Source organism: Scyliorhinus canicula, chromosome 21 (assembly GCF_902713615.1).
Source record: "Scyliorhinus canicula chromosome 21, sScyCan1.1, whole genome shotgun sequence".
NCBI lineage: Eukaryota > Metazoa > Chordata > Chondrichthyes > Carcharhiniformes > Scyliorhinidae > Scyliorhinus > Scyliorhinus canicula.
In genome coordinates, this window is record NC_052166.1 from 21402041 (window position 1) to 21410663 (window position 8623).

At 52.8% G+C, this 8623-nt stretch overlaps 1 long non-coding RNA gene across 1 annotated transcript in view; it reads right to left on the reverse strand.

Annotated features, from left to right (window-relative positions):
* The window catches only part of LOC119955477, a 22665-nt gene extending 14410 nt beyond the window's left edge, over window positions 1-8255 (reverse strand). The window contains exon 1 of the long non-coding RNA XR_005458479.1: window positions 8143-8255. This is a non-coding gene — a long non-coding RNA (uncharacterized LOC119955477). The remainder of the gene's footprint in view (window positions 1-8142) is intronic.
* Window positions 8256-8623: the final 368 nt, after the last annotated feature.

The following is an 8623-nucleotide window of genomic DNA, read 5'->3' on the forward strand; positions in this document are numbered from 1 at the left end:
AGTGGGTCAGTGTGTGAGAGACTGTCAGTGGGTCAGTGTGTGAGAGACTGTCAGTGGGTCAGTGTGTGAGAGACTGTCAGTGGGTCAGTGTGTGGAGACTGTCAGTGGGTCAGTGTGTGGGAGACTGTCAGTGGGTCAGTGTGTGGAGACTGTCAGTGGGTCAGTGTGTGAGAGACTGTCAGTGGGTCAGTGTGTGAGAGACTGTCAGTGGGTCAGTGTGTGAGAGACTGTCAGTGGGTCAGTGTGTGAGAGACTGTCAGTGGGTCAGTGTGTGAGGACACTGTCAGTGGGTCAGTGTGTGAGAGACTGTCAGTGGGTCAGTGTGTGAGAGACTGTCAGTGGGTCAGTGTGTGAGAGACTGTCAGTGGGTCAGTGTGTGGGGCACTGTCAGTGGGTCAGTGTGTGGGAGACTGTCAGTGGGTCAGTGTGTGAGAGACTGTCAGTGGGTCAGTGTGTGGGAGACTGTCAGTGGGTCAGTGTGTGGGACTGTCAGTGGGTCAGTGTGTGAGAGACTGTCAGTGGGTCAGTGTGTGGGAGACTGTCAGTGGGTCAGTGTGTGAGAGACTGTCAGTGGGTCAGTGTGTGAGAGACTGTCAGTGGGTCAGTGTGTGGGAGACTGTCAGTGGGTCAGTGTGTGGAGACTGTCAGTGGGTCAGTGTGTGGAGACTGTCAGTGGGTCAGTGTGTGAGAGACTGTCAGTGGGTCAGTGTGTGGAGACTGTCAGTGGGTCAGTGTGTGAGAGACTGTCAGTGGGTCAGTGTGTGGGAGACTGTCAGTGGGTCAGTGTGTGAGAGACTGTCAGTGGGTCAGTGTGTGAGAGACTGTCAGTGGGTCAGTGTGTGGAGACTGTCAGTGGGTCAGTGTGTGAGGGCACTGTCAGTGGGTCAGTGTGTGGGGACTGTCAGTGGGTCAGTGTGTGAGAGACTGTCAGTGGGTCAGTGTGTGAGAGACTGTCAGTGGGTCAGTGTGTGGAGACTGTCAGTGGGTCAGTGTGTGAGAGACTGTCAGTGGGTCAGTGTGTGGGACACTGTCAGTGGGTCAGTGTGTGAGAGACTGTCAGTGGGTCAGTGTGTGAGAGACTGTCAGTGGGTCAGTGTGTGAGACACTGTCAGTGGGTCAGTGTGTGGGGCACTGTCAGTGGGTCAGTGTGTGAGAGCACTGTCAGTGGGTCAGTGTGTGAGAGACTGTCAGTGGGTCAGTGTGTGAGAGACTGTCAGTGGGTCAGTGTGTGGGGACTGTCAGTGGGTCAGTGTGTGGGGACTGTCAGTGGGTCAGTGTGTGAGAGACTGTCAGTGGGTCAGTGTGTGGGAGCACTGTCAGTGGGTCAGTGTGTGAGAGACTGTCAGTGGGTCAGTGTGTGAGAGACTGTCAGTGGGTCAGTGTGTGGGGCACTGTCAGTGGGTCAGTGTGTGGGGACTGTCAGTGGGTCAGTGTGTGGGGACTGTCAGTGGGTCAGTGTGTGAGAGACTGTCAGTGGGTCAGTGTGTGAGAGACTGTCAGTGGGTCAGTGTGTGAGAGACTGTCAGTGGGTCAGTGTGTGAGAGACTGTCAGTGGGTCAGTGTGTGGGACACTGTCAGTGGGTCAGTGTGTGAGAGACTGTCAGTGGGTCAGTGTGTGAGAGACTGTCAGTGGGTCAGTGTGTGAGACACTGTCAGTGGGTCAGTGTGTGGGGCACTGTCAGTGGGTCAGTGTGTGGGAGACTGTCAGTGGGTCAGTGTGTGAGAGACTGTCAGTGGGTCAGTGTGTGGGGCACTGTCAGTGGGTCAGTGTGTGAGAGACTGTCAGTGGGTCAGTGTGTGAGAGACTGTCAGTGGGTCAGTGTGTGGGACACTGTCAGTGGGTCAGTGTGTGAGAGACTGTCAGTGGGTCAGTGTGTGAGAGACTGTCAGTGGGTCAGTGTGTGAGACACTGTCAGTGGGTCAGTGTGTGGGGCACTGTCAGTGGGTCAGTGTGTGAGACACTGTCAGTGGGTCAGTGTGTGAGAGACTGTCAGTGGGTCAGTGTGTGGGAGACTGTCAGTGGGTCAGTGTGTGAGACACTGTCAGTGGGTCAGTGTGTGGGGCACTGTCAGTGGGTCAGTGTGTGAGATACTGTCAGTGGGTCAGTGTGTGGGGACTGTCAGTGGGTCAGTGTGTGGGGACTGTCAGTGGGTCAGTGTGTGAGAGACTGTCAGTGGGTCAGTGTGTGGGGACTGTCAGTGGGTCAGTGTGTGGGGACTGTCAGTGGGTCAGTGTGTGAGAGACTGTCAGTGGGTCAGTGTGTGAGAGACTGTCAGTGGGTCAGTGTGTGGGAGACTGTCAGTGGGTCAGTGTGTGAGAGACTGTCAGTGGGTCAGTGTGTGGGGACTGTCAGTGGGTCAGTGTGTGAGAGACTGTCAGTGGGTCAGTGTGTGAGAGACTGTCAGTGGGTCAGTGTGTGAGACACTGTCAGTGGGTCAGTGTGTGGGGCACTGTCAGTGGGTCAGTGTGTGGAGACTGTCAGTGGGTCAGTGTGTGGAGACTGTCAGTGGGTCAGTGTGTGAGAGACTGTCAGTGGGTCAGTGTGTGGGACACTGTCAGTGGGTCAGTGTGTGAGAGACTGTCAGTGGGTCAGTGTGTGAGAGACTGTCAGTGGGTCAGTGTGTGAGACACTGTCAGTGGGTCAGTGTGTGGGGCACTGTCAGTGGGTCAGTGTGTGAGACACTGTCAGTGGGTCAGTGTGTGAGAGACTGTCAGTGGGTCAGTGTGTGAGACACTGTCAGTGGGTCAGTGTGTGAGACACTGTCAGTGGGTCAGTGTGTGAGACACTGTCAGTGGGTCAGTGTGTGAGAGACTGTCAGTGGGTCAGTGTGTGGAGACTGTCAGTGGGTCAGTGTGTGGGAGACTGTCAGTGGGTCAGTGTGTGAGAGACTGTCAGTGGGTCAGTGTGTGAGAGACTGTCAGTGGGTCAGTGTGTGAGAGACTGTCAGTGGGTCAGTGTGTGAGAGACTGTCAGTGGGTCAGTGTGTGAGAGACTGTCAGTGGGTCAGTGTGTGGGACACTGTCAGTGGGTCAGTGTGTGAGAGACTGTCAGTGGGTCAGTGTGTGAGAGACTGTCAGTGGGTCAGTGTGTGAGATACTGTCAGTGGGTCAGTGTGTGGGGACTGTCAGTGGGTCAGTGTGTGGGGACTGTCAGTGGGTCAGTGTGTGAGAGACTGTCAGTGGGTCAGTGTGTGGGGACTGTCAGTGGGTCAGTGTGTGGGGACTGTCAGTGGGTCAGTGTGTGAGAGACTGTCAGTGGGTCAGTGTGTGGGGCACTGTCAGTGGGTCAGTGTGTGAGAGACTGTCAGTGGGTCAGTGTGTGAGAGACTGTCAGTGGGTCAGTGTGTGGAAGACTGTCAGTGGGTCAGTGTGTGGGGACTGTCAGTGGGTCAGTGTGTGGGGACTGTCAGTGGGTCAGTGTGTGAGAGACTGTCAGTGGGTCAGTGTGTGGGGCGCTGTCAGTGGGTCAGTGTGTGAGAGACTGTCAGTGGGTCAGTGTGTGAGAGACTGTCAGTGGGTCAGTGTGTGGGACACTGTCAGTGGGTCAGTGTGTGAGAGACTGTCAGTGGGTCAGTGTGTGAGAGACTGTCAGTGGGTCAGTGTGTGAGACACTGTCAGTGGGTCAGTGTGTGGGGCACTGTCAGTGGGTCAGTGTGTGGGAGACTGTCAGTGGGTCAGTGTGTGAGAGACTGTCAGTGGGTCAGTGTGTGGGGCACTGTCAGTGGGTCAGTGTGTGAGAGACTGTCAGTGGGTCAGTGTGTGAGGACACTGTCAGTGGGTCAGTGTGTGAGAGACTGTCAGTGGGTCAGTGTGTGAGAGACTGTCAGTGGGTCAGTGTGTGAGACACTGTCAGTGGGTCAGTGTGTGGGGCACTGTCAGTGGGTCAGTGTGTGAGACACTGTCAGTGGGTCAGTGTGTGAGAGACTGTCAGTGGGTCAGTGTGTGAGAGACTGTCAGTGGGTCAGTGTGTGGGGACTGTCAGTGGGTCAGTGTGTGGGGACTGTCAGTGGGTCAGTGTGTGAGAGACTGTCAGTGGGTCAGTGTGTGGGGACTGTCAGTGGGTCAGTGTGTGAGAGACTGTCAGTGGGTCAGTGTGTGAGAGACTGTCAGTGGGTCAGTGTGTGAGGGACTGTCAGTGGGTCAGTGTGTGGAGACTGTCAGTGGGTCAGTGTGTGGGGACTGTCAGTGGGTCAGTGTGTGAGAGACTGTCAGTGGGTCAGTGTGTGGGAGACTGTCAGTGGGTCAGTGTGTGAGAGACTGTCAGTGGGTCAGTGTGTGAGAGACTGTCAGTGGGTCAGTGTGTGGGACACTGTCAGTGGGTCAGTGTGTGAGAGACTGTCAGTGGGTCAGTGTGTGAGAGACTGTCAGTGGGTCAGTGTGTGAGACACTGTCAGTGGGTCAGTGTGTGGGGCACTGTCAGTGGGTCAGTGTGTGGGGCACTGTCAGTGGGTCAGTGTGTGAGAGACTGTCAGTGGGTCAGTGTGTGAGAGACTGTCAGTGGGTCAGTGTGTGAGAGACTGTCAGTGGGTCAGTGTGTGAGAGACTGTCAGTGGGTCAGTGTGTGGGACACTGTCAGTGGGTCAGTGTGTGAGAGACTGTCAGTGGGTCAGTGTGTGAGAGACTGTCAGTGGGTCAGTGTGTGAGATACTGTCAGTGGGTCAGTGTGTGGGAGACTGTCAGTGGGTCAGTGTGTGAGACACTGTCAGTGGGTCAGTGTGTGAGAGACTGTCAGTGGGTCAGTGTGTGGGAGACTGTCAGTGGGTCAGTGTGTGAGACACTGTCAGTGGGTCAGTGTGTGGGGCACTGTCAGTGGGTCAGTGTGTGAGATACTGTCAGTGGGTCAGTGTGTGGGGACTGTCAGTGGGTCAGTGTGTGGGGACTGTCAGTGGGTCAGTGTGTGAGAGACTGTCAGTGGGTCAGTGTGTGGGGACTGTCAGTGGGTCAGTGTGTGGGGACTGTCAGTGGGTCAGTGTGTGAGAGGCTGTCAGTGGGTCAGTGTGTGAGAGACTGTCAGTGGGTCAGTGTGTGGGGCACTGTCAGTGGGTCAGTGTGTGAGAGACTGTCAGTGGGTCAGTGTGTGGGAGACTGTCAGTGGGTCAGTGTGTGAGAGACTGTCAGTGGGTCAGTGTGTGAGAGACTGTCAGTGGGTCAGTGTGTGAGAGCACTGTCAGTGGGTCAGTGTGTGGGGCACTGTCAGTGGGTCAGTGTGTGAGAGACTGTCAGTGGGTCAGTGTGTGAGAGACTGTCAGTGGGTCAGTGTGTGGGCACTGTCAGTGGGTCAGTGTGTGGGGACACTGTCAGTGGGTCAGTGTGTGGGGCACTGTCAGTGGGTCAGTGTGTGAGAGACTGTCAGTGGGTCAGTGTGTGGGGACTGTCAGTGGGTCAGTGTGTGGGACACTGTCAGTGGGTCAGTGTGTGAGAGACTGTCAGTGGGTCAGTGTGTGAGAGACTGTCAGTGGGTCAGTGTGTGAGACACTGTCAGTGGGTCAGTGTGTGGAGACTGTCAGTGGGTCAGTGTGTGAGACTGTCAGTGGGTCAGTGTGTGAGAGACTGTCAGTGGGTCAGTGTGTGAGAGACTGTCAGTGGGTCAGTGTGTGAGAGACTGTCAGTGGGTCAGTGTGTGAGAGACTGTCAGTGGGTCAGTGTGTGAGAGACTGTCAGTGGGTCAGTGTGTGAGAGACTGTCAGTGGGTCAGTGTGTGAGAGACTGTCAGTGGGTCAGTGTGTGGGGACTGTCAGTGGGTCAGTGTGTGAGAGACTGTCAGTGGGTCAGTGTGTGGGACACTGTCAGTGGGTCAGTGTGTGAGAGACTGTCAGTGGGTCAGTGTGTGAGAGACTGTCAGTGGGTCAGTGTGTGAGATACTGTCAGTGGGTCAGTGTGTGGGGACTGTCAGTGGGTCAGTGTGTGGGGACTGTCAGTGGGTCAGTGTGTGAGAGACTGTCAGTGGGTCAGTGTGTGGGGACTGTCAGTGGGTCAGTGTGTGGGAGACTGTCAGTGGGTCAGTGTGTGGGGACTGTCAGTGGGTCAGTGTGTGGGAGACTGTCAGTGGGTCAGTGTGTGGAGACTGTCAGTGGGTCAGTGTGTGAGACACTGTCAGTGGGTCAGTGTGTGAGAGACTGTCAGTGGGTCAGTGTGTGGGGACTGTCAGTGGGTCAGTGTGTGAGAGACTGTCAGTGGGTCAGTGTGTGGGGACTGTCAGTGGGTCAGTGTGTGGGGACTGTCAGTGTGTGAGATACTGTCAGTGGGTCAGTCTGTGAGAGACTGTCAGTGGGTCAGTGTGTGAGAGACTGTCAGTGGGTCAGTGTGTGGGGACTGTCAGTGGGTCAGTGTGTGGGGACTGTCAGTGTGTGAGATACTGTCAGTGGGTCAGTGTGTGAGAGACTGTCAGTGGGTCAGTGTGTGGGACACTGTCAGTGGGTCAGTGTGTGAGAGACTGTCAGTGGGTCAGTGTGTGAGACACTGTCAGTGGGTCAGTGTGTGGGACACTGTCAGTGGGTCAGTGTGTGGGAGGCTCTAATATGGGGGGTAGATAATCCACTTCTTTTCTACTGCTGACCTCTCCAGTGGTTTCAGCTGAAAAGTCACCTTCTGCATCAGTCTCAAATAAGGAATGCCGTCAGCACGTTTGTAATGATTCCTTTCTGTAAATAGCTGGAAAACTCTCAATGTCTGGGTTGAGACATGAGGGTGGGCATTTCAGCAGCTGACAGGTACATTCTCAGTGTCAAATTTCATTTGATAAACATCCTGTGAATCGCCTTAGCATGACCCTACTAAAGGTGTTATATTAATGCAAGTTGTTGTTGTCTCTCAACATGCATCAGCTGAGGTGGGCGATAACAGTGGCAACACATTTTAGTGACGACTTTGATCCCGGAATTAGCTCCGAGCTTTGACTCCCAGTTACATTGGGATCATTAATAATGTGGTCACTCACTCGCTCGCTCCAGTTATTAATGTCAACCTGAACAGCCGTGATTCATTTTGTGTACTGTTTGACCTGAACAGTTCTGTCACTCACTGTTTGAAACCTTATTAATATTCTATTAACACCACTTGAGAGGACATTATAGTCATTACTGGCTCTGAGATAATCAACCCCAGCTTGAATGCAGGGCTATGTTCTGGTGATTTGCTAAACTCTGAGAACATTTTGTTATGTTAGGTCACAATGTCTTCAACAACTGCCTGCGACGTGACAGCCCCTCTCTAATAAACCTCCTGTTCATGAGGCTAATCTCTGGGCCTCACACACATGGTTTCAATAGTTGGCCAAATTAGCACCACAACAGGGAATCGTTTGACGTCAACCACTCCGATCTGGTTGTTGGCCTTGATGAAGATTTCTGGAATGAATCATTCATTGCCGGGACACACCTTTAATTAGAGGCTCACTGGAGCGCTAAATACACTCGGGAGCACGTCAGAGGAGAAAGGGAATTCTGAAGGAATGTGGCGGTTAGCATTTTCTATCAAAACATCAGGAAGGTTCATTTACACTAGGGGTGGGCAAACTTTTCCGTGCAAGGGCCACATTCAGAAATTCACAATTTTAAAGGGCCGCATAGTATATTAATTAATAGTCCCGGTTGTAACCAATTAGCGTGCGGCATATACCTCAGCGCTTCCCCCGGCGGCATCCTGCCTTTAGCCCTCTTTTTCTCTACTTTTCAAAAATGGCGCTTCACCCGGTTATGATTCTGGGCGCCTCATATAGAACATAGAACATAGAACAGTACAGCACAGAACAGGCCCTTTGGCCCTCGATGTTGTGCCGAGCAATGATCACCCTACTCAAGTCAACGTATCCACCCTAAACCAGTAACCCAACAGCCCTCCCCCCAATTAACCTTATTAAAAAGAAAAAAAAAATTTTTTTAATTTTTTTTTTAAAAGAAATTTTTTTTTAATGACTTGATCTTGGTGGGCCGCATAAAGACCTTTGGCGGGCCGCATGCGGCCCGCGGGCCGTAGTTTGCCCACCCCTGATCTACACACTCACATGTACAGGCATATGTACACCTACCCATGTGTACACATAGATATACACACACGTACACATACATGCACACATGTACAGATACTCCCATGTGCACATACACATATGTACACACACACACATGTACATATACACATACTCACTGTGGTGTCACCACCAGCTGTGTGCTGGAAGGATGCTACTTTTCTCATAAGATTCTCCAGTTTCTTGACAGAGTTTACCTCCTAACAGGAAGTCAACCCGGAAGTCACATGGCAGACTGATGGCAAACCCCTATCAGGGATCAATGCAATGAGCATCAGCTATGTAGCCTTACCAGACCGTATAAGCAGAGTACTGAGTCCTGCTAGGGTTGAGCCAATTTGGTGAATGTAAGGAAAGTGGCTTGAAGAATTTGCTGTTGTGTGCATACTGTGTGTTTGATGCTGACCTTGGACTCTACGAAAACCCTGATTTGGATTGAACTTTGACCTGTAAGAGAACCCATACTATTAATCTGACTGTTGCTGTTATATACGGTGTTGAGTTTTCCCTGGGAAATGGATTAGTTTCCAAGTTTAAATAGGGATATACTCTGTGTAAAGTTAAGCTCAAAGAAGAGCTAGGTGTTTATATACTTTCTTT